Raw genomic sequence first — 25,850 nt, forward strand, 5'->3', positions numbered from 1 at the left:
TGTGATACAAATTTTTTTTTACTTCCAACAAAACTTTAAGCAGAATCAATGTGCTTGGCTTGTTTATAGTCATTAAATTAGAATTATTAAAATATAGCAACCATCTGCAGGCTTTAAAACAGAGCTTAATCTCATTAGTGCCTTTCTGTCCAATCTTTCACAGCTTAATTATGACCTGTATTTCCTTATATAGCTAATATTTGAAAGTAATAATTGCTTTTCTAAATATGTTTTTATTAAACAAAATAAGTGCATTCTTGATGACATTCTTTCTAGTAGAACTAGTAATATTATAATGATTTCCTAGATGTAAGCAATTGTAAATTTTAAATATGAGACAAGCAAAAAAATAAATAAATATAGAAAAGCAGAACCCACTTTGATGAACCATGGTATATCACTGCTTAATACCCTGGTAGTTTTGAAATGAGTTTGCAGATGCATTTAGCTAAAACAGAATCACTGAAGTAAAATGAAGTAACAAGATAATAGGTCTATATCTTGATAAATATCAAAATAGAATAATCCAATGGGAAGGATGCATGATGCAAAAAAAGAAATTCATAAATAATTTTTCTAGGATATATACAAATTATACTTACATAATAAGATTTTATAACACCAGAAGAACTTTAATGCATGAATTACATCTTAATTTTAAATAATTAAATACAAATAATCATGGTAATAATGATATAAATGTGATTCATCTTGTTTGTTTTTGAAGTGTGAGAGAAACAGGGAAAGAATTTTCTTTTACTTACCTATCCGAATAGTATCCTCTTGCTGCTTCACTTTACACAAACTAAATAATTTTAAAAGGATATTTTATCTCTTTATAATTTTATAAAATTGTTATGAAGCAAAATAATATGAATTAAAATGTTTCCCACATATATATTCAGTCAGTCAGTCAGTTCAGTCACTCAGTTATTTTAGACTCTTTGCAACCCCATGGACCACAGCACGCCAGGCCTCCCTGTCCATCACCAACTCCCGGAGTTTATTCAAACTCATGTCCATTGAGTCGGTGATGCCATCCAGCCATCTCATCCTCTGTCGTCCCCTTCTCCTCCTGCCATCGATGTTTCCCAACATCAGGGTCTTTTCCAATGAGTCAGCTCTTGGCATCAGGTGGCCAAAGTATTGGAGTTTCAGCTTCAGTATCAGTCCTTCCAATGAACACCCAGGACTGATCTCCTTTAGGATGGACTGGTTGGATCTCCTTGGAGTCCAAGGGACACTCAACAGTCTTCTCCAACACCACAGTTCAAAAGCATCAATTCTTCGGTGCTCAGCTTTCTTTATAGTCCAAATACATCCATACATGACCACTGGAAAAACCAGAGCTTTGACTCGATGAAACTTTGTTGGCAAAGTAATGTCTCTGCTTTTTAATATGCTGTCTAGGTTGGTCATAGCTTTTATTCCAAGGAGTAAGCGTCTTTTAATTTCATGGCTGCAGTCACCATCTGCAGTGATTTTGGAGCCCCCCAAAATAAAGTCTGTCACTGTTTCCACTGTTTCCCCATCTATTTCCCATGAAGTGATGGGACCAAACGCCATGATCTTAGTGTTCTGAATGTTGAGTTTTAAGCCAACTTTTTCACTCTCCTGTTTCACTTTCATCAAGAGGCTCTTTAGTTCTTCCCTTTCTGCCTATCTGCATATCTGAGGTTATTGATATTTCTCCCGGCAGTCTTAATTCCAGCTTGTGCTTCCTCCAGCCCAGCGTTTCTCATGATGTACTCTGCATAGAAGTTAAATAAGCAGGGTGACAATATACAGCCTTGACGTACTCCTTTTCCTATTTGAACCAATCTGTTGTTCCATGTCCAGTTCTAACTTGCTTCCTGACCTGCATACAGATTTCTCAAGAGGCAGGTCAGGTGGTCTGGTATTCCCATCTCTTTCAGAATTTTCCACAATTTATTGTGATCCACACAGTCAAAGGCTTTGGCATAGTCAATAAAGCAAAACAGATGTTTTTTTCTGGAACTCTCTTGCTTTTTTGATGATCCGGCGGATGTTGTCAATTTGATCTCTGGTTCCTCTGCCTTTTCTAAATCCGGCTTGAACATCTGGAAATTCATGGTTCACATACTGTTGAAGCCTGGCTTGGAGAATTTTGAGCATTACTTTACTAGTGTGTGAGATGAGTACAATTTTGTGGTAGTTTGAACATTCTTTGGCATTGCCTTTCTTAGGGATTGGAATGAAAATTGACATTTTCCAGTCCTGTGGCCACTACTGAGTTTCCCAAATTTGCTGGCATATTGAGTGCAGCACTTTCACAGCATCGTCTTTTAGAATTTGAAATAGCTCAACTGGAAATCCATCACCTCCACTAGCTTTGTTCATAGTGATGCTTCCTAATGCCCACTCAACTTCACACTCCAGGATATCTGGCTCCAGATGACTGATCATACCATCATGATTATCTGGATCATGAAGATCTTTTTTGTACAGTGCTTCTGTGTATTCTTGCCACCTCTTCTTAATATCTTCTGCTTCTGTTAGGTCCATACAATTTCTGTCCTTTATTGAGCCCATCTTTGCATGAAATGTTCCCTTGGTATCTCTAATTTTCTTGAAGAGACCTCTAGTCTTTCCTATTCTATTGTTTTCCTCTATTACTTTGCATTGATCACTGAGGGAGGCTTTCTTATCTTCCGTGCTATTCTTTGAAACTCTGCATTCAAATAGGTATTCTTTCCCTTTCTCCCTTGCCTTTTGCTTCTCTTCTTTTCATAGCTATTTGTAAGGCCTCCTCAGACAGCCATTTTGCCTTATGTCTTAACCTCCAAAGAGTTCATGAGTAAGGAGTGTCAGTGCGTTGAGTAAAGCATGATATAAATCAAAGAGACTGGATGTTACAATAACTATTTTTCTTGTTTTTATCTATAGAATATGTGCTTGTGTTATAAGTCCATGACTAGTAAATGAGCTTTTACAACTTTCATTTGCAACAAACATTACAAAATGAAAAATGTTTATCATAGGAAAGTCATACAGACCACCTGCAATTTTGCTTCAAAACCCATAGCTTAAGAACAATTTGGTAATTGACAAAATATTACTAAAGATTTTTAGAGCACATTGTACTTGTATTTCACAAACTTCTTGCACTTAAGAAAATAAGGACAGAGGATAATTTTGTATATTGTATATTAATAATTTTCTTCTAAATTGCTGAACACTCAGTGGTACTTTTAAGAACTCAATGGGTCAGCTCTTTATAGACTCTAAATACACTGGAAAATAATAATACGAAGAGGATACATTTGCAAAAATCAGATGCTCGGGAAGGTTTCTTAGAAACTATTTACATTAGTCTAGATTTGTTAAACCTCCTTAAATACTATTGGAATTGATGGAAGAAACTTATCTGGTCTGATGTTATTTTATAGTCATTGCCTCCTGTAATATCCTCATTTAGAGAGGGGCAGGTAAGACAAGTCATTTATCTATGCTCTTGTATCTAGTGATGGAATCAAGGAAAATTCTGACTTTATTAACCACCCACTATTTTTCCTATCTGTCATATTAACTGAAAGCACTTATAGAAAAACTGAGGGTCTTAAACCGGTTCAAGAATCATCCTCTCAAAATTTAAACTTCTTTCAACCAAAGCTCTAATGAAAATTTATATAAATAACAATGCCTACTCTCTACCTGCCAAAAATTTTGTCATATGGTTCATTAGGATGATGTTTATAGCAGAAAGAATTAGAGTTAGAGAATCTGAGTTTGAATCTAGACTTCATCAACTCCTCCTTTCATAGTGAAAAGTCCCGGGGAAGATGATGACATTCAAGATGACACAGCTAAATTACTACTGGTAAACAATGATACATACACTCACTCTACCTTCAGCAACAATTAAGCAATTATCTCTTTAAGTCTCTATGCTTGTATCTGGATGATGAAAAATATTTTTCCAACCTACTTCCTGAGACTTTCTGAGAGCTAATTAGATTGCCACAGTGATGCATAATTACAAATTTTGATTATTACATTGTTATATAAAACCCTACAGTATGTTTCTTTAAAGAGAACAACTTCCTATTGTGTGAAAATTTGCCTTCACTGTTTTGGAAATCCAGCATTTCATTTACAACTGTCATTGCGGATGAAATCAGTTTTTGATTGACATCTGTTTTAGACAGTAATAGTCATCAAGCAAAAAATTCCCTTTTTCTTGAATTTATAATTTACCCTTAACCTTGATCAGCTTTCTCACACATAGACCTGAGACACTTCTTATTAAAAAAGGAGAGAGTAGGGAAGGAAAAGGAACACTTACTGGGTTTAGTTTGTGTCAGATGCTTTCCTAATTACACAATTAAATTTCATTTGGTATCAAAAGAACTCCTCCTTTGTTGTAATGGTTTTGTAGATGGTGAAAGCAAGAATTGAAAGCCTTATAAAGGTAGCCTAACTTAGTAAGCAGCAGAGTTACCATTTGAACTCAGCTCTGTATGATTTACCCCTTTTCAAGTTTTCACTCTCAAGTAAAGCCTTAACAACTGAAAAGGCAAAGCCTGTTTCATTTTCCAGCCATGAGTGATGGCATGGTGGGAGGAGGTAAAGTAAAAAATATATCACTTATTAAAGTGTTAGTTCTCCATGAAGAATATTTGACGTACATGTAATACTACTTTATCACTTTTTACCACAAACATTAGATTGCATCATGCCTATTTGTCCCTTATATGATAAAATTAAAGCATGGTAGGATGATTTAATTATTAAAGATGATCTTTAGATAGAAAAAGTAGAACCAAAATTGAAATGAATGACAGCCTTAAGTATAAAAGATCACCTAAAGAAAGAGAACTGTATTTATTCTACATTTTACTTGTAAATTAATTGACAATTAAGTGGATGCTTACAAGATGTGCTTCTTAGATTTTTATACTTATGACATTATCTGGACTTCGCTTAAAATGTTTGGTCAAATTCTGGAAGTTGATTCCTTTATTTATTCATTATTCTTTTTTAGTAGTTGCTAGGGAATGTCTGTGGTCTACACTGTTCCAGGTGTTCAAATACAGGTGTGATTAAAGAACAGCCTCTGTCATCAAGTAGCTTTTATTTAGAGTAATTACAAATATTGCAATGTCTATTTTATAAAGAGAATAATAGTACTTTGACTTACCGTAATGGAAGATAGTCATCTGATGCACCATGGTCAGAATCACTTTGTCTTACTAAATGACTGAGAATTTTGTCGCTTTATTTAGGACATTGGGTAAGATGGGTTTCCCACAATCATTATTATTCATGATAAAGCAAAATTAAACTCTCTTTCATGACTTGGGGCATTTTCTAGACCACCTAAATAGGAGCCTTCCGTGATCATATTATAGCCTTGTACTGGCTTTGGGAACTCACTCTGTTCAAAACTCACCTCCATTTTTTGTCAGCAATGGGATTTAGGACAATTTAGTAAAGCCTGTAATTTTAAGTACTGCGTTGAATTTAGCTCTTATACTTATTCAACATAATTCAATAGAAACTTTAAGAAGCTTTAAGTTTTGATTGGATGATTAGTCTTCTGTGTTGTTTGTTCTGAAAATTTTTTCATCTTTCATAACTCTGATATACAAGTTATATAGTTACAATAGAGAAGGGGAATTGCTTTAAAATCAGCAGTGTGGTTTTAAAAATATGTGGAGTCTAAAGTTAGTAAGATTTTAAAACAAATGACTCAGCTATCTGAGTGATTAATGTTAAATCTGATCGGCTCTAACAATGAGATTTATTTACCTGTTTGTCTGCGCTATGGCATTATTTTGGGTTGCATGATTCATTTTGGTAATTAGGAACATTGGCAATGGAGGGAGGAGCTGCATTCAGATCCTTTTTCTGCCACTTACTTGCTGAAGGACCTCAGGAAGACAATTTAACTTCTTTGCTTCAATGTCCTCATATGTTGCAATGGAGATAATAAATCCTACTTTATAGTTTTCATGTGAGAATTCCAGAATTAAATGTTTATTACACAAGTTAATACAATAATACCAGCAAATAGTACTTCTGTGTTATATTGCTATTTAAGATATTTCCTTTGCAATATAAGAGGGGAATTCTTTTAAAATCCTAAAACAAACACAAGTCTGCAAGGACTAAAAAGGAAGGGAAGTATGAAGGAAGAGGAGGAATGAAGGCTGGTTAGAAATCCTGAATGCAAGATGAAATTTGGTTTTGATACAGTAGGAGTCTACCATGAGCCATCTCCTAGAAGGCCTCTTTCTCCCTAAAGCAAATGCTACTGAAATGAGACAAGGTCAATAGCACGGCTCCCTCTCAGAGAGGTCAAAAGTAAGACTTGAAACACTTTGACAGTTTTCATGGTTCTTAAATTAAATTGAATCAGGATGCACCCTGATGTGAATGGTACCAAAAACGCTTTCTACCCTGCCATGAAATGTCTTCCTTTCAACTCACAAATGAGGTCATTTTCATCAGAGAAAACAAATCTAACCAAACTGTGGGCCAAGCAGGTTTCTAGAAATAAATTATACCCAACACGTTATTACGTACACCACTGTAAAGTTAAGGGCAGTTTATGCCACTACATGGCAAAAATAAAACACTCTTCTTTTAAAAAGTTAAATAAAATTTTATATGTGAAAAACTGAAATCACAATGCTCTTTCACCAACGAAACCTTAGACAACAACATTTTGATCTTGCAGATTTTCCCCCATGATAAGGAATCATTTTAGGTTCTCCTCATTTTAGTACCTCAGTGATTTTCTATTAGCAAATTTCATATCTACCATTTTATGTTGCAAATATCATAAAAATATCTATGATACTGACAAGGACTAGCAATAGCAATACCAGTCTCCCATTTTGTGTCTAATTCTCTTCTACCTGTAAAGGTAAATCTATCCCAGTCTTAATAATAACAATTCATTTATCACCAAAATGTAGTTCATAGTATCTTATTTGTCTCTTTCCCTTAAAATTTAATCTCTACATAATCTACAGACAATTTTATTCCATTCCTATTCTGAAATATGAAAAATATGGTTCAGCATATTTCCATTGTACATTTGAGCAAATTACGTCTCCTGTTCTTACGTAATATGAATTGCTTAACCCTGCTATTGTTTTTATTTTCCACTTTCAAAAGTATTCTGACAAAGCCTATGTTTATGAATTGGTATAAAATGTTTCAGACTGAGGAAATAAGGTCTCTAAACAAATGCCCAAAATGCATTGGTTTGTATTCTAGAATGCAAGTTTTTTAAAATTTCTCTGAATCATGCCTATTCACATAACTCTAGAAAGGATGGGTCTGCATAACTATAATTATTAATATGTCCGTTGTTTTCAGCTACAGTAAGATTTGAACAACTGTCAATATATTTTTATAAAAGGCAGAGCCAAATTTGTTGTTGAGACAGTTGAAAAAAAATGGAGAAAATACAGGCTGTCCCCCACCTGTTATGTTTTCTTTCCATCTCATGAGGTAGGTATTTACTCAGTTGTTGCACAAACAAACCTGTGAAAACCCAGTCTCCGCTGAGCCACCGTATTTACAGCATCGAGAATGGGGTTGGGATGAATGAGGGGAGACAGCAGCAGTTCTCCTGACACTCCATCGACCCTGTCCAAAATTTGAAAAAGAAGTAAAGCCACTTTCCACACTGCCTTTTCTAACCTTTGCCTTTTTCCTGATGTAATTCTGCTTCCCGTCCTACATTCTCGAGCTGCCTTTTCTTGAACATGGCTTCAGCTTCAGATCTCCTAACCCTGCTTTTCCCTTGGTCAGCATGCCTCATCGCAGCTGGTTTAGGGAAGCTTCTAAGAAGAAAAAAACTGGCTCAGAGTATTCACAGCAACCCTGTATTCTCTGTTCCCCCACAAGCCCCTCACACACAATTGTTAAACCAAATAAGCAAATGACATAGGAGATTGTACACAGTGCAAAGTTCTGAAACGATGAGCTTAGGTGTAGGTGGAAATACTTGGGGACAAGAACCACAGGCCCTGTGCAGGGACATAAACTTTCAGTCCATCATAGCCATCTGTACCACCTGTTCTATTAGACAACTCAGATCAAGCAAGTAATGCTAAATTTTAATTTGTACCATAACTCTAGATGTAAATATAGTGATTATATTTTCAAGAATAACCCTACTAGTAATGATGAAAAAAATGCTCTTTTCTTTCTGTACTGGTATCAACAGTTATGGAAGTGGCACCAAGGAGGCCAAGCCTGCCATGCCTCTGTCTGAGGACCGACAGCCGTGGTCCCCTTCACTGAACACTGACTTCCTCCTGAGCACTTTACAGGGTTTCCCGGGTGACTCAGAAGGGAAAGAACCTGCCTGCAATATGGGAGACCTGGCTTCCATTCCTGGACTGGGAAGATCCCCTGGAGGAGGGCATAGCAACCCACTCCAGTATTCTTGCCTGGAGAATCCCCATGGACAGAAAAGCCTGGTGGGCACAGTCCATGGGATCACAAAGAGTCAGACACGACTGAACGCCTAAGCGCAATACAGAGCACTTTACATGTCATCCCCCCTATTTCATAAATAAGCGTACTGTGATTCTGAGAGGCAAACTAACTATCTTAATATAGCATGTCTTTTAATTTTTGAGCCAGATACAGACCCAAGTCTATGTAGTGCTAAAATCCATACTCTTAAACAAATTTCAGACTTACTTGTACCAAAACGATGTTTGAAGAGTTTCTATATGTGCGAGAGCGTGACCTCACTGAACATGGTCGGCTTACCATCTTTGTATCCCAGACTCAGACTGAGTCGTTGCTCAGAGCTAGTTTAACCAAGCTGATTACTTTTCCCTCAGGTCTATCATAGAAGTGGCTTTACTGAAAACTTTATTCTCTCTTATTTTTCCTCAAAGCTGGATTAATCCACATCTCCAAACACTCCATTACAGTAAGCTTTTCTAGAGTTGTATCTTGAGTCCTGTACAAATTCATTTATTTTGACCTTTTCAGATTTGTGGTAAAATATATATAATATAAAAATTAGCTATTTTAAACATTTTTAAATGTGCAGTTCAGTGGCATTATGTTCATTTACACTGATGTCCAACCAGCTCCTCCAGAACTTTTTCATCTTTCCAAACTGAAACTCCATATCCATTAAACAGTATCTCCCCATTCCCTCTCTCCACAGCCCCTGGAAACTACCATTCTACTTTTTCTATCAATTTGACTACTGTAGGTATCTCATAAAAGTGGAAGCATGCAGTATTTGTATCTGACTTATTTCACTTAGTATAATGTCTTCAAGATCCTTCCATGTGTCAGAGTTTTTATCCTTCTTAAGCCTGAATAATAAGCCATTGTGTGTATACGCTATGTATTGCTTATCTGTTTATCCTATAACTTACTGAATAACGCCATTGTCCAATGTGGAATGTTTTTGCTGTTTCCTAACTTAAGATGCAAATATAGAAATGCAACGAGTTTTTGACTTCTAGGACAGCTATCTTTTTATGTCATAAACTCTAAAATTAATCACAGAAAGCTAGTTGAGTAGGCAATCAGCAAAAGAAATAGATTTAACATAATTAGGGTGTATGAGTCATAAATATGCCATGTTTTAACTGCTGTGACTAGAGTTAGCCAGTCTTCATCTGATTATTTGATGTTTTTACCCATCAACTTTTCTTTAGAAAATTTGAGAACCTAGGGGTATTTTTAAATTGCCATAGCTCTGAAACTAAATAGAATGGTAAGAAGAGGAATGTTAATTCAAAATAAAAATGCAAATTTATAGCCTTCAAATTTTTTAACACTACCATTTAACTACTAATCTATGTATTATGAAACACTGCTCAAGAATTACTGGATGAATCTTAATAAGAAATCATCTATTCATCCTTTCATGTTTTCAACAAATGTTTCTTATGTGCTTATAATTTTATGGATAGAATTTACTGAATGCAAGATACACAGACATACATATGTTTATATCTGTGTATATCTTCTAGTAAACAAGCTATATCACCATTTTTACAGATAAGGAAGCTGAGGATCAGAGAGGTTAAGTGATTTTCACAGCTGGTAAGTGACAAGAGTTGGAATTCTAGATGCAAGGCTGTAGCTCTCTGCCACTTCACAAGGCCCCCTCCCACATGCTATGCATGGTGTTATATGCAGGGCTAATTCACATTCTAGTGGAATGGGTGGACAGTCTAAAATTCAATAGAATAGTACAAACAGTACAAAGATAAGAAATACTTGGAATCCAGTTGGATATGGCTTAACATAGCCTGAAAAACTTTACAGAGTAAAAAGGCATCCATCTTGACCTTACACGACTTACTTCCTACTTTGATTGCTAAAGAATTTACTTAAGCACATGGGATAGTTGGTGACGGTTGAGGTTGAATGAGATCATGAAGGTCAAGTTCAAGTGTTTGAAGTTTAGCCAATGGAAAACCATTGTTTTAATGTTGTTCTTGTTTTTTTCTGCTTAATCTCTCAGTCCATAGAAGCCTTAGTAATAGAGTAATAGTAGTTGTTAAGAAAAGCTTCAGAAAAATAATTTTTGTTAGCTTGTTAATGTTTTCACATTATAGAAATGAGTCAGGATTAAGGGTATGACTTTGCCTTTTGTTCAGAACCATCTCTCAGGGGATCCTCAGTAGTATGATCCATAATGACATTACATTGCTATTTTCTGACCTGTTGGGTCAGAAAGCCTCCTTCCCAAGGTATGTGTGGCTTTAAGTTACTGTAGTGAGGAAACTTCCCAGTGCTGTCATGCTTTTGGTTAATACAGTTTTGTGTTTTGTTTGGGAAAGACAATGCTGATAGTGTCCTATTGATTCAGATGTTTTCTGGCGGTAGCTGCCTGCCAGGTTTGCCTTCATTGACTTTTCAATGTTGTGTTACAAATAACTTGCATGTGCCATTTGACGTTGAAGGGCATGGAAGGCTCCCCACTGCGCATGAAGTTGGAGCGGTCCTGAACCACAGAGGGGTGAGAGCTTATCATCATTCTGAAATCACCGCTCGTCCTAGGCTGTTACCCTCACAGTTCTGTTTTCTGTCATGTTTTTTCTCCTCTATGTTTTACTCTTTCAGACATTCCAATGCATCTCTATTTTAAACTTCATTCTTAGAAATCCCCCATGCTGACTGAAACTTGAAATACCAACAAGTTGTAGATATTTTCTTATTTTGGGGGCATGTAGAATCCACAATAGATAGAAATACATACACCTGTCTTATTAATACTTCTAAAAGTTTTCTTTCCGATTCTTCTAAAATTGTAGATGGTTAGAAATCTGTTATAATCAGAATAAAAAGTAACTATCATTTAATGAATACCCACCATTTGCCAAGCTCTGTGCCTTGCAGTTTTCACATGTTATATGTAATTTTGACAACTCTATAAGGTAAATATCATTACCCCAAGTTACAAATGAGGAAACTAAGGCTCAGAAATTTTCACTTGCCCAGCAAGATAATAATAATTACATCTATCTCTCTAACCATGCTTGAATTTTAGTATCTAAAGTGATGGTAACATTGTTTTACTTGTAGAGCACATCACAGTTTGCACAGCAGTTTCACATGTGGTACCTCTTTTTAACCTCACAGAACTGGTATCAATACCTCCTATTTCATCTTATTCTCTATAAGACCATCCTAAGGCTCTGGATTGAGAAGTGGATTGCATATTTCCCTGTGCTGAAATAGGACCGCTTGTTAAGTGAGCATCGTTTGTCATAATGGCTTCGTTTCTACCACTGCTAGTTTATGTTGCTATTTTATCAGGGGTAAAGGCAATTGGAGGACTTGCCTGTTGATGCCCTTAAAGAATTTGGGGGATTATACTTACCTAGGCAATAACTGCCTAAAGCAGAAACATAATAATGTTTTGAGACCAAAACTCTATGCCCAAGAAGTCTGTGTAAAGCTTATATATACAGCTGCTCTTTTTTACTGTCTCCTACCAAAATCCCAGCCCACAGCATCCTGCCGTTTAGAAATATAAAGATATCCTAGTCCATGCAGACTGTTCCCATATCTCCACATGTACCAAAGCACCCTATTCATTCATATACATGAGCAGACATGGGGGAGAGGGGAGGAAATAGACAAACCCAGAGGGAGAAAGGACGCCCTACAGTATGCTACAAGGACAGGCTGACAGGAGGATCGATACCACATACAATTCCATCTCATCACAGGTAGTTCCAGACTCAGTGACTGCAGATTCTCTGACATTAAGTAAGGGATGGAAAGTACCAATTGGGTAATGGGAAGAACAAACAACAAAGTTTAAAGATTAAATAGGAAAAAAGTATATATGTTTTCTCCCATCCCCCTTGGGATCACAAACCACCCTACTCACCGTTTCAGAAAGTTCCCTATTCACCCAAACACCAGAGCTTAGGCTGAACAGTGTGACCCCACTTTTGCAGATTTAACTTCCTCCAAGGCTGAGTTTCTACCTGTCATCCACACTCTCAGAGCATCTACCACAGCACGCACCAGATATGCTGGATAAGAGCGGAGTCTGCCATCAGTAGGGTGACCTCGCCATCTCCTCGCCCCTGTCATTCCAGAGAGCGGTCCAGCACTTTGAACACAATGCCAGCAAACAGCAGGGGATTCTACCGCACCAGACGCTCTGCTAATTCTGAGCTCTGTCCTCAAGGAATGATAGAAGGAAGGAAATTGAGAAAGTAGGGAAGGAAGGAAAGAGAGAAAGAAAGGGAAGAAAGAATGAGAGGTGAGGGGGTAGGAGAGAAAGCCAAGGCTGTAAATACCAATGTAATAATTTAATCTAGCACATAGTAGTTCATAGAAAACTTATTTTTTTGAGCAAAGACACTTATTTGAACAAATAAATATTCCAGAGTGTTTCAGAACTCACATAGAGGGAAATGAATTTTATGAAAGTCAGGTTGTAGATTTGTTTTCCCAGTAATTAAGAAGTTTAATGTTCTTATTACTAAAATATTTCCACTTTTATTATAAGGCAAGGTCTTTGTTCACTCCTTAACAAATTTTAGAAACAGACTTCTTATATGTATTTATAATGCACCAAATAAGACAAAAGAATTTTATCTCTTTATTATTATTTTTTATATTTTTATTATTACAATTTTCTCTCTTTATTATTACTGCACTAAAATATGCCTAAATAATGCAAAATCCACCATATATATACATGTGTGAGGGTGAGTGTGTTTTCGTTTTTGGTATCTGTGAGACTGATTATGCTAATTGACACCAGTGATCCTAACAGGAACTAACTAGTCTCCAGGGAAACACCATTTACTATTCATTCTCCTGCTCAGGCACACTGAAGCTTTGATTTCTCAGCCCTACCCTCATCGATCCTAAGAAACCTCTGGTTTTTCTATCATCTCTAGAAGGGTTGCATTCCCTCATTCTACTCTTCTTCATACTTTCCAACCAGACACTCACAAGTAGACTGTGAGTATCAGAAGATACATTGCTCTGCTTAATGACTGAGACTGGGTTCTAAATCTTGCAATACCTGCAAGCAGACAATGTTTTAAATAAAAAAGTGATGTTTTATTTTTCTTCCTGTCTGCCTGCTACACAAAGATAAATATCCCCAAAGCAATAGTTAGCAGTCATGAAAAGCAAGATTAAACAGGAAAACAAATCATGAGAAAAAGAAAATCAAGGGTGATTTTTGAAAACTTATAATAAGACCTTGAAATGTGTCATAATCATTTCCTAATTTCTACCTCCGATCTAACCAACATGTGTCCCACTGTCTATTAAAATCTATAGGGCCGTCAAATGTTACACAAAGAGAAAGGAATATTCATTAGTCTTTGTGCATTTACAGGCATAGAAGATACTGTGTGAACTGGTTTGAATTTTTCTTCCATTCACTATCTTATGGTTCAGCTAGTAATGAGCAGAAAGTCAAAAAAGATGGGAAGAAAGAGGGTAGACGAAGAAGAAAATTGAGTGCTCTAGATGAAGGGTTGCAAAACTTACAAAAAACAAAATATTGAATAATTATTCAGAAGATAGAAAGAGAGATATTTAACAAAAATGAGCTGGATTATGGGTTGGAAGGAAAAGACCACATCCATACACATGCATCCATATGCACTCACACATCACCCACACACATGATATACTGACCACGCACAAGGACACGCACACGTGCACAGACTCTGCCCCACATGTATCATCCACATGCAAAAAAGCCCAGATGCCACTTGCTGATATGCTGACATACACACAGATGCAGTAAAGCTATGCTCCTGTATCTCATAGTGGCTTCCCTTTATACACTGTTGTACAGTATCGTTCCAGAAAATCTTAAATTTATGCCTTTATGCTTCAGATTAAGGATGTTATATCTTTTGGTTCCCAAAGCAAATTCAGTGACTATCCAGGGTGAGAGAGCAGAACCAGTGTCCAGGAGTAACAAGCAATATTGCATTCCCTTGCATTAAATGTTGCCAAAGAACGTTCAAACCACCGCATGATTGCACACATTTCACCTGCTAGCAAAGTAATGCTCCAAAGTCTCCAAGTTAGGCTTCAACAGCATGTGAACTGAGAACGTCCAGATGTTCAAGCTGGATTTAGAAAAGGCAGCGGAACCAGAGATCAAATTGGGAAAGGAGTACATCAAGGCTGTATATTGTCACCCTACTTATTTAACTTATATGCAGAGGACATCATGTGAAACGCTGGACTGAATGAAGCACAACTGGAATCAAGATTGCTGGGAGAAATATCAACCACCTCAGATATGACACTACGCTTATGGCAGAAAGTGAAGAGGAACTGAAGAGCCTCTTGATGAAGTTGAACGAGGAGAGTTAAAAAGCTGGATTAAAACAACATTCAAAAAACAAAGATTGTGGCATCCAGTCCCATCATTTCAAGGCAAATAGATGGGGAAACAATGGAAATAGTAAGAGACTTTATTTGCTTGGGCTCCAAAATCACTGCAGATGGTGATTACAGCCATGATATTAAAAGACTCTTGCTCCTTTGAAGGATAGCTATGAAAAACCTAGACAGCATATTAAAAAGCAGAGACATTACTTTGCCAACAAAGGTCTGTCTAGTCAAAGCTCTGGTTTTTCCAAGTCATGTATGGATGTGAGAGCTGGATCATAAAGAAGGCTGAGCACTGAAGAATTGATGGCTTTTGAACTGTGGTGTTGGAGAGTCCTTTGGGTTGCTAGGAAATCAAACCAGTCAATCCTCAAGGAAATCAACACTGAATATTCATTGGAAGAACTGATGCTGAAGCTGAAACTCCAATACTTTGGCCACCTGATGTGAAGAACTGATTCATTGGAAAAGACCCTGATGCTGGGAAAGATTGAAGGTGGGAGGAGAAGGGAACGACAGAGGATGAGATGGTTGGATGGCATCACCGACTCAATGGACATGAATTTAAGCAAGCTCTGGGAGATGGTGAAGGACAGGGAAGCCTGGCGTGTTGCAGTCCATGGGGTGGCAAAGAGTTGGACACGACTGACCCACTGTGCAACAAAATAGCCTAATGCTGAATTCATACAATGGAAATAATAACACTGGCCTAATGAGGAATAGAATGAAATAAGGTTTTAACACACCAGTACAATGCCTGGAGCAAAAAAAAAAAAAGAAAGAAAGAAAGCACTAAATAAAGGAAAGGCATAATTTTACTTCTTTGTTACAAATGATTTTCAGCGGCTCTTGGTGTGGTTGATTTCCTTCATATAATCTACTAGCTTAGATCTTAAATAAAGCAGTTTTATTTTCCAATCTGATGAACTTTTCATTTTCTAAGAAATACTATTAAGGACCACATAGTCCACATTAATCTGTTTCTGAAATCTAAATAAAACCTTAAAACTTTCAAAGACAGATCAGAAATACATACTACATAAGTGTTACTTATATATTTCCTCAAGGCAGCTAGTTGACTATAACTTTAGATCATATATCCATACACCAGAGAAACCTTTCTGCTAGGACAAGTTAGTTAAGTTCTGAGATTCATCCCAGTTTATAAAGATAAACATGCTTTTTTAAATGAAAGCATTTTTTAAAATTCTTTGAAATATTAACAGAATGTTACAGATGTTGGTTAAAGATTGTTGAATGTTATTAAAATAATATACCTCATGCCATCCACTCATTCAGATGTCCTTCCTACAAAAATAGAGTTCTTATGTGTATTGAATTCTTATAATTGACTTAAATTTGGCTTCCTGTATTAAGCAGAGAAATAGAGTCATGGAACCATGGAATTAGAATTTGGAGATGCGCACTTCAATGTCATTTAAATATTAAAAGTATTAGGAAACTATACTGATACACAGGAATTTTTAAGAGTCAATTCTAAGGTTTTTGTTTTTTTTTTTTTTTTTTTACTTCAAGCTTTAAGTTTCTTGACTTGGAATCCCTTAGAGAAAAATTTCTTATAAATCTAAGATTGTACAAAACCCATGTTTTTCCAAGCAGTTTTAACTGAACTTTGAAGCAAATAACTAGCAAGATATGAACACGAGCAAGGCCACAGATGATGCTATCTAGCAGTTAGTTTGAAAGGAGATCTTGCAATATCGGGTTTCCAGGTAAAACATCAAATGCCAACTGTAGCAGAGGGAAGCAGTCAGGAGGTGGGTCCTGGACTTTAAAGGTTCACTTAAACTTCCCCAATTCTTCATGAGAGCCTACGTCCCCCTTTCGATCAAACCACCCCAAGCTACAAACAGAGACTCTGAGAATGTATTTGTTCAAGACCACACACACCAAGTACAAACTGACGTAGCATGTGTGGTGTACCTGCACATTTCAGGACGAAGAGGCGTCGTTTGGCATCATGGCCTCTATACTTTTATCCCCACCACTGCACATCCACGGGGCAGGTCTGAAGGAGGAAGACAGGAGTTCACATCATGCTTAGAGTCCCGGGCAGGTTTTGGGTTTCATTCTTGTTAATTTGGCTTGTAGTTGCAAAAATTCAGGCCAGAAATGACCTTTGATTATTTTCTGAAACCAAAACACACTTGTCAAACCCAACCATGCAGAACAGCACAAATTAAGTCCACTTTCACTCTGGTTTTGTGCCAAATGGAATGAAGCCTCTGGTGGGCTAGACAGCTCTATTTTCTGCTTTCAATTTCAGAGAGTCCAATTAGTAAATCAAACTTTTAAAGCTGTCTAAAATAATTAATTAGGTCATAATTACTCAGAAGCATATTTTATAGTGTAGTCTAATCTCCTATCTGGTCTAAATACTTGAAAGGGGTATCAATTTCATTATTAAAGAATTAATTATAATTGGGCATAATCCTTTGGTGATGGAGGTTGAAAAAAAAAGTACTCTAGGGAGAAATTGCTAACATATGTGAGGTAGATAAATTCTTCCACAGCTTGAGTGTTAGTTGTGCTCTGGAATTATTTTCTTGTCTTAATATTATTCCTTTTTTCAAATCTCTTAAACATCATCCAAAAAATGCCTCATAGGCAAAAGAAGCCCTGTCTCTGAATGTGTTCACTGCATATGGACAAATTATTTTCCTTTTACTCTAAGTATTTCTAATCATCTGTACGTTGGTATAATAAAGACCAGGAGAATGCACATGTTGTATGAACTTCTATAGTGAGGAGTTTTACCCACATTTTCCCATTAGGTCTAGTAATATAATATGATACTATGAGTGATATGTCAGTTTTACAGATTAAGAAGGAGAGATCCAGGAAGACTGAATGATTTTCAAAGTTAATAAGGACAAGATCGAGGAACTGAATTCAGGCCTTTGTAATTCCAAGTCTTTCGCCCTGCCTCCCCCTTTTGTCATTATTTGTGTTTGTTACATTGGGAATCCTAGGTTAAGTTTTCATAGTTCTTGAGACCTTTTTTAAAATTATGTCCTTTCATTTCAATAATAATTTTAAAAATATATATATTTCACCACTTATGCATATAAAACTGCCGCTTGGCACTGATCAAACAAGAAAAATATTTTAATAGAATAATTTCAGTTGTTAAGTCTGATTTTCAGTTGTTAAGTCTGATTTTCAGTTGTTTGATTTTTCAAACAGAGTATTGAAGCCACCTGAGGGATCCTCAAAGATTATTTTTTTTCCCCTTAAAGACAGCAGCACATGACTTGTGCTTATAAAACTGTGCCCTGCACTACCATAGAATATTTAGTATGTACTCCCAAGTATTTTAAATTAATTCTTCAAATTCCAGATTGCAGTTTATTTTCACAGGCACTAATAATATTCAAGACCTACATGTAACCAGATGTAAAAAACAGCTAGTCACAAACTCTTGAGTTTGAATTGTATCATTGTTCATTATGGAAAATTTTACTTGACCAACCATTGGGAACCAACATAAGCATCAGAAGCAAGAGCATTTATTTGCTCAAATGATTCTTAGCAATGATAGTTTTTATTCTTTTATGTATTTAATATTCTTAGTCCTTAATTTTAGCCAGACCTCTGAGTTCTCTTTTATATACTATTTGTTCCTGGTTTACATATGTTTTAATGAGTTCCATGAAGCCTGGTGTCGTGTCTTTGTCCCTTTCAGACGCCAGTGCACTATGCTTTTACTTGAAAAATAGCTTTTTTCAGCTAACATTTTAATACCACATTCACAAGAAATCAAGCAGAAATGCTAAATACAATTTGGTTTGTCTGTGAGATTGGGTTTTTAAAAGAGCTTTCCATCAGAAAAGCTATATGAAAGGGATACTGTATGAAAGCTGGAAAAATATAGATAATTACCTCACATCCTAATATTTACATAAGACAACATGACTTCTGACCAATTACAAATAGAAAAAAATCATTTTAAAGACAATATTATGTCATCCTCTAAAGACTAATTCTCAATTTTATTAATATTCAACAATAGAAATCCTTTCTGCAAATTAACCTAAAATTTCTCATTTGGAGTGACAGGTCTTCTTGCTTGAATCTTGTTCCTAATTGTTACTATCTTTCATATAAAGTCTCTTAAATTATGTGAAGACAAACTTTTCCCCAATCTTCTCTTTCATGGCAGTGAGTAATGTGAAACTAAAAACACATATACCTGTGTTCTTAACTGTGAACACAGAAACTAATGCACCTGTTAAGAGTTTCACAAAAAAAAAAAAAAAGAGTTTCACAAATGTTTAAACCACAGCAAGTACAGAAATCTTAGATTCATAAGCAGACAAAGCAATCAAGAACATCTTTTACACACTATTTGCCCTACTGTTTTTTTTAGGTTTTACAAAATATACTACGTACATAAATAAAGCCATAGTACTGACTTAATTTCTTGTTTAAAATTTGTTTGAAAAATTAAGAAATTTTTCCACATTTTCTTTTTTATTTTTGTTACTTTATTTTTTTTGTTTGTTTATTTTTTATTTTTATTTTTTTTCAATTTCTCCTTTATTTATTTATTTATTTATTTTTCAGTGGGTTTTGTCATACATTGATATGAATCAGCCATAGATTTACACGTATTCCCCATCCCGATCCCCCCTCCCACCTCCCTCTCCACCCCCATATGACCCAGCAATCCCACTTCTGGGCATACACACTGAGGAAACCAGATCTGAAAGAGACACGTGCACCCCAATGTTCATTGCAGCACTGTTTATACTTTATTTTTTTAATTCCTATTTTTATTATTTGCACATTCCTATTTTTCCAAAATTGTGTTTGTGTTTGACTGTTAAGACTTTTTTTTCCTTTTTAGTATTTTATTTATGGACATTATAACATTAGCTTTAGTAACAATTAAAAATTAACTTTAAACTATAAAAAGGAATCTTAAATTTCCTGCTATATAGAATGATGGCTACTAAAGACCATTTGTCCATGACATGCCATTGACAGAAGAATATATAAGTGTGTCTGGTGATGAATACGTGATAAATACAACCTGTGGATATACAGAGATGTTAAAATTATTTTCTGGAACTCAGCCCTCTTGGCAAACATAAGTATTGTGTAACTCTTCATGTTTCAATTGGGAAAAAAAAGTGCCTGGGTGAAAGGATAATTTTTACTTTTATATTTTCCAAAAATGCATGTGCTGCTATTTGACAAGCAAAATGGAAAACTCAGAAAGAACTGAATTAAATATCACCTTGTCCAACAGACTGAATGCATTATAAATAAGAAAAATAAATACAAAGTAGAAGCTCAAATATAACCTTGGACATAAAGCTTTGAAGAGTGTTAAGAATTTTCAAAATGCCTTCTATTTTCATCCTCTTAAATATTTCAAAAGCTGCTTAAGGTGTCATAGATAAATAAATAATAATGCTTCCATTTTAACTTTGAAAGCTGCTTATCACCAGTTCCCACTATATTATATAATGGGCTTGCAAACCTACAGAATGAGGACATCCAGACTGACCAGGACAGACTCAGTAACCTAAGTACACATCAATGCAAGAATAACAATTTGTCTAGTCATAGGATTTTTGTCTTCAAAATATTTTATAGGCCTCAAAAAATTCTAACCATGCCCAAGAGGTAATTTGCTTATTGACAATCTATGATAAAGAAACTCTTGGCTAGCTAATTTTCCCAAGGCCAACAAAAGTCATATTAAGGTTTTCAGCCTTAATTTTTTAAGTCCAATTGATTATTTGGATTGCACTTTTTTTCTAACTTTTTAAAAAAATTTATTTTAGTAATCTGTCATCATTTGTTACTGCAAACCTGTACTTGTCCTTGAGATTACACTTCTATTTTAAGTCCTATTTTCCTCACTAACAGCTCAAGTTTTGCTCTTTTTTTCTATCCCAAGCCTGATTTTCTTCTTCCAGAAAATTTAGCTGAAGAGTTATATTTTAAAAAACTGTTTGGTCGTATTTCAGTTAATCAAAACTTGACATAGATAACAGTTGCAAGTGATAGAAAATTCTTCAAGCTCCATGAATATTACTCAGACATTCATCCCCCTCAGAGCACAGTCTGAATACAGAGAGAGAGTTTTGCCTCTCAAAGGCGAGGACAAAAGGCAACAGGTGACTTGAAATTCCAATCCATTTATCCTAACTAAAGAAACAATGCAAAAATAGAGGGAATTCAATCTTTGTTCACTTTGGGGTTAGTGTTTAAAAGCAGCACACTCTTTAGTACATTATTGGGCTAAAGTGTAAAGAAACCTTTGTAAATAAACACTGCTTATTTAAAAAATAATCTGTTAATTCACAATATTTTATTTACAATCTTTTATGCCAGACACTATTATGAGCACTGGAGTTATGGTAATAAGTGATTTGAACCTGGCCCTGGAAAAGCTCAGCCTAGGAGAAAAGAGAGAGAGAAGAAAAGGGAAAAAAAAATTAATCTGCATTAAGAGAGTACAAGGGGAAAAGTAAGTACTTTTGTGGACAGTAAATATTTTAGATTAGAAAACTGGATTCCATAGGAGAAATATTTATTAAGTGTCTACGTATTTCTCTCCTAGGTCTGCTTTAAATCATCAGAACTTTGGATGGCTTTAAAAAAACAGAAGTTTATTTTCTCAGTGCTCTAGGGGCTAGAAACCTAAAATCAAAGAGTTAGCTGATAACGGAGTCCTGCTATATAGCACAGAGAACTGCATTCAGCATCCTGTGATAGAGCATAATGGAAAAGATAGATGATATAAATATACATGTAACTGAGTCACTTTGCTGCATAGAAGGAATTAACACAATATTATAAATCAACTATACTTCAATTTAAAAACAAAATAGTTGGCTGGGCCCTGCTCCCCCAAAACTTCCTAGGGAAAGAGCCCATCGTGCCTCTTCCAGCTTCTGGTAGCCCTGGGCATTCCCTGCTTTACAGAAGCATAAATCCAGTCTCTGCCTGCGTCTTTATGGGGCTGTCTTCCCTCTGTGTCTCTGTCTCTTTTCTTCTACTAAGGACACCGATCATATGGACTTAGGGTTCTCCCTACTGCACTATCCTGGAGAAGGGAACGGCTACTCACTCCAATAATCTGGCCTGGAGAATTCCATGGACTATATAGTCCATGGGGTCACAAAGAGTCAGACACGACTGAGCAACTTTCACTTCACTGCAATGTGACCTCATCTTAATGACATCTGCAAAGTCCTCATCCCCAGATAAGATCACATTTACTAGTGCCAGGACCTCAACATATCTTCTGGGGGGACACCATTGAAAACACAACCCTACGTACTCATTAAAACACTAGATTACTGTTCTCCTTGGTTTAAAAGATAATAATGGTTTAATTAAAAATTCAGACAATAAAATAATTCCTTAGTTTTCTGCAGTTTACAGATCTATAGATGGGCTTATATATTTATAGTTTTCAGTTTTTTATTCCTATCTGTAGCATTTATTATTCTGTCTTTAAAGATGAAGAGGATTCTCTGAACAAGGAAAAGGATAAACTAGGTTTAATTAACAGCTAAAGATGGGGCTGAAAAAGAACAATGGCTCTAATACAGACTAATTATGGCCATTATGGGACCACTATCACTGGTGATTTGTTGAAATAGGTAAACTAAGGAAATGAGATGATGAAATCTTGCCCAAAGCTGAGGAAGTGTACAAAATGACCTCCCAGAGGAGGTCATTGGAATCCAACAAAATCTGAAAATAGTATGATACATAAGCAGGAATCTTTACATAAGACTGACACATTTTATTTGTACTTCTGCGTATAATGCATGTCCAACCTGAAAATATACTATTTTGTAATATTTGAGTTTCCTACAGTCTCCAGAATTCACAAATGGTTCATTAAAATATTTGCAACTTTTTGTGTACTACAGTTGACTGTTACAAGCTTACTGTACTCCGCAAATTCCAAACTGTATCCTGGACCCTGCAGAGAAACAAGACATCTCCCAGGAGAACAGTATTGCTGTTTGATTTATTTATATAAATAAGGGACCTAAGATATTTCAGCAGGATGAGAACTGCAGGATCAAATGGATATTTCAGGAAAATAGAATGACTAATTTATTATTTGGCAATATGTTTTGAGAGCCTGGCGCTGTTCGAGGCACTGGGAATGCAGAGGTAAACAGTGTTCCAAGTTCCTGTCTTCAAGGAGTTTAAATTCTGGGGTGGGGTGGAGGGAGGAGGGCAGAGAGGTATCCTCAGAAAATACACAGCATGCCCTGTGAAATTTGAATTTCAGATAAACAATGAATACATTTAGTATGTTCAGTGCAATACTTGGGACGCTTGAATAATTATACTGATACAACGAATGAGTTTTCAGTTTAAGTACTGACAAGTAATAATATTTTAGTACAAGAATGTCTGATACAGAGGGATGGGATGGAGAGGGAGGCAGAAGCGGGGATCAGGATGGGGAACACATGTAAATCCATGGCTGATTCATGTCAATGTATGGCAAAAACCACTACAATATTGTAAAGCAGTTAGCCTCCAACTAATAAAAATAAATGGAAAAAAAAAAAAAAGAATGTCTGATACAATATTTAGGACACACCCAAACTAAAAAGTGTTTTGTTTTTAGTTTGAATTTCACCTGAAATTCAAATTTAGCTGGGTGAGCTGTGGCAGTTTGAGTGAGCTCCGGCAGTTGGTGAAGGACAGGAAAGCCTGGCGTGCTGCAGTCCATGGGGTCGCAGAGAGTCGGACACGACTGAGCGACTGAACTGAACTGAGGGGGAGGGGGACACTCAACACAAAGTAATATCTGCTACAGGAAAAGGAATGAGCAACTTAATTAATCTGGGCCTTATTTACACTTGTGTTGTCAATTTTAATCATTTGCTTATTTAACTAAAATGCTCTGCTTTCATTACAGTCATTAGCTTCCATCTATAAATAATAATGTATTCATATTCCATAAGTATGTTAGAGTTTCACACATTGTGCATTTTGCAGCAGACTCTGAGATGCAGGGAGTATTTTTGTTTAATGGAACCTCTCATCAGACCCTGTGGATTTACTAGCAGTCTGTTAACCTTCAAAACACCACCACATATTAGGACTCTAAAGCGCACAACTGTTGATCTCACTCTTTATTTTGAAAATCAGTATCCATTTGACATTTTGTCACACCGCACACTGCCATCTCTCACCGTGAAGGTGGTCTCCGTCATCTCAAATGGTGGATTCAGCACGGCTCCCCATTTTAAACATCAGGGATTTAAATAGCTCTTCATGCAAGGGACACTTGGATAGCATTTATGTTCCAGTTCTGCCTCCATTCTTGTACCTTAATCTCTGATTTAGTAATTTCCCAATATTCCAGCCCCTAGAGACCTGGAACTTGACCTTTTTATTGTTATTAACACTTCTAAAATCCGCTTGTTCTCTCATCTCTGGCCTGGTTGTTGAAATCATTTTGCCTATGATACAGTTTTTTGAGTAAAATGTCAGAGTTAGTTAATCATCCTTCATCCCTGAAGTTTGCTTACTCAGAGGCCAAGACATCCCACATCAACTCCTCAGACTCCCTTTGTTGGCTTTTCACTCGGACTTGTGCCCTGCTGTTGCCAAGGTTCCTGACACAAGTCATGGTTCGCTTGATAGGCCAGCTCCCTCCGAGCACCAGCCCGGGGATCCGCTCTCCATGTACACATTCACGCTCAATTCAGAATGTGAGTCCCTGAAAGCCCTCATTGGAAATGGTAGGGCTAGGACACTGGGGTGTAAGCCAAGCCGCTCCCCTGTGCCCAGTAATGAACTGGTTGGGTATGGCTCCTTATTTCTTGCTTTCCAGAGTGAAAATAAGTCCAACATTTCTACTTACTTTACTCTGAACCCTGCAATCAAAAATGTTATAAATATCTCACATCTCAAGGACCACTAATTAGAGGAACCATGTATGTATTGTTATGTGCTTCCAGAACCAGGCATTGGAAGAGTCCTGTATTTGTAGAATTTAAAACTTGAAAACATTTCTAATCATACTCTCACACAGAAGAGATAACATGACTTCCCCCCTGTCAATTCATGCCATCTTTTTCTTCCTGGCCAAACTTGTCAAGGTTTATTGAATTTCATAATGAATTTCTCTTTTTGGTCTACAGATCCACTCTACACCTTTGTTACATCTCTTTTGAGTCTTCCCCCCTCACACCACTAGAATGTCTCGTCATTGTGCTAGTCCAAACGTGGCTCTGGTAGACACCTGGCTCTTTTGTCCTTTAATGTGTCTGCCTCTGAAGTCTGATGCAAAGCTTAGCCAAAGAACCTTTCCCCTTGTAAGTAACCAGAGCCATGTTTAACTTGGTCTCAAGAGGAAACACATAAATATCCTTTTTGCTATGGGAGAGTGCTTCTGATGCTTTGATATTTATGTTCCAAATCTAAAATGTCTACTATTAGTTCTATGAATCTAATCCCCAAGTCTTAGTTTCCTCATTTAGAAAAGGAGGATACTGGCTATGTGAGCTCCAAGGTCACCTCCGCCTCTGTGGTCAGTGATGCAATTATTCATCACATTTGGCAGTTCCTCTCCTCTTTATAAAACACAAATCTATGGAATCAGAGACCAAAAACGATCTAAGGCATGATTTTGCTATACCAGGATTTCTATCTTCATAGTCATATATGTCTTTCTCAGAAAGCCATTAAGAAGTAACTATGAAAATTAGAAATAAGTATATATCTGATGATTATAAATCACAAATTATATCAGCATTGAAAACAGAGAGATTACTAAACTTTCCTAAGAAGAAGGACTGTGACATCTTATATATTTTTACCTATTTTTTTTCTGTCAGTTCTTTACTGCTTTATTTGGAAGTGAGTTACACAGTTTTAGATATTTCAAGGTTAAACAGATCAGATGAAACATAATTGTGATTCCTAATCCTCTGTTTTTGCTTTCCATACTGGATGTTTCAAGTGTAAAACAA

At 36.2% G+C, this 25,850-nt stretch overlaps 1 protein-coding gene across 4 annotated transcripts in view; it reads left to right on the plus strand.

The window, feature by feature from the left end:
* Positions 1–25,850, plus strand: part of SYT1 (synaptotagmin 1) — a 586,784-nt gene that overhangs the window by 202,514 nt on the left and 358,420 nt on the right. The gene's annotated exons all lie outside the window — the stretch shown is intronic.

Source organism: Dama dama, chromosome 3 (genome assembly GCF_033118175.1).
Source record: "Dama dama isolate Ldn47 chromosome 3, ASM3311817v1, whole genome shotgun sequence".
NCBI classification, from domain to species: domain Eukaryota; kingdom Metazoa; phylum Chordata; class Mammalia; order Artiodactyla; family Cervidae; genus Dama; species Dama dama.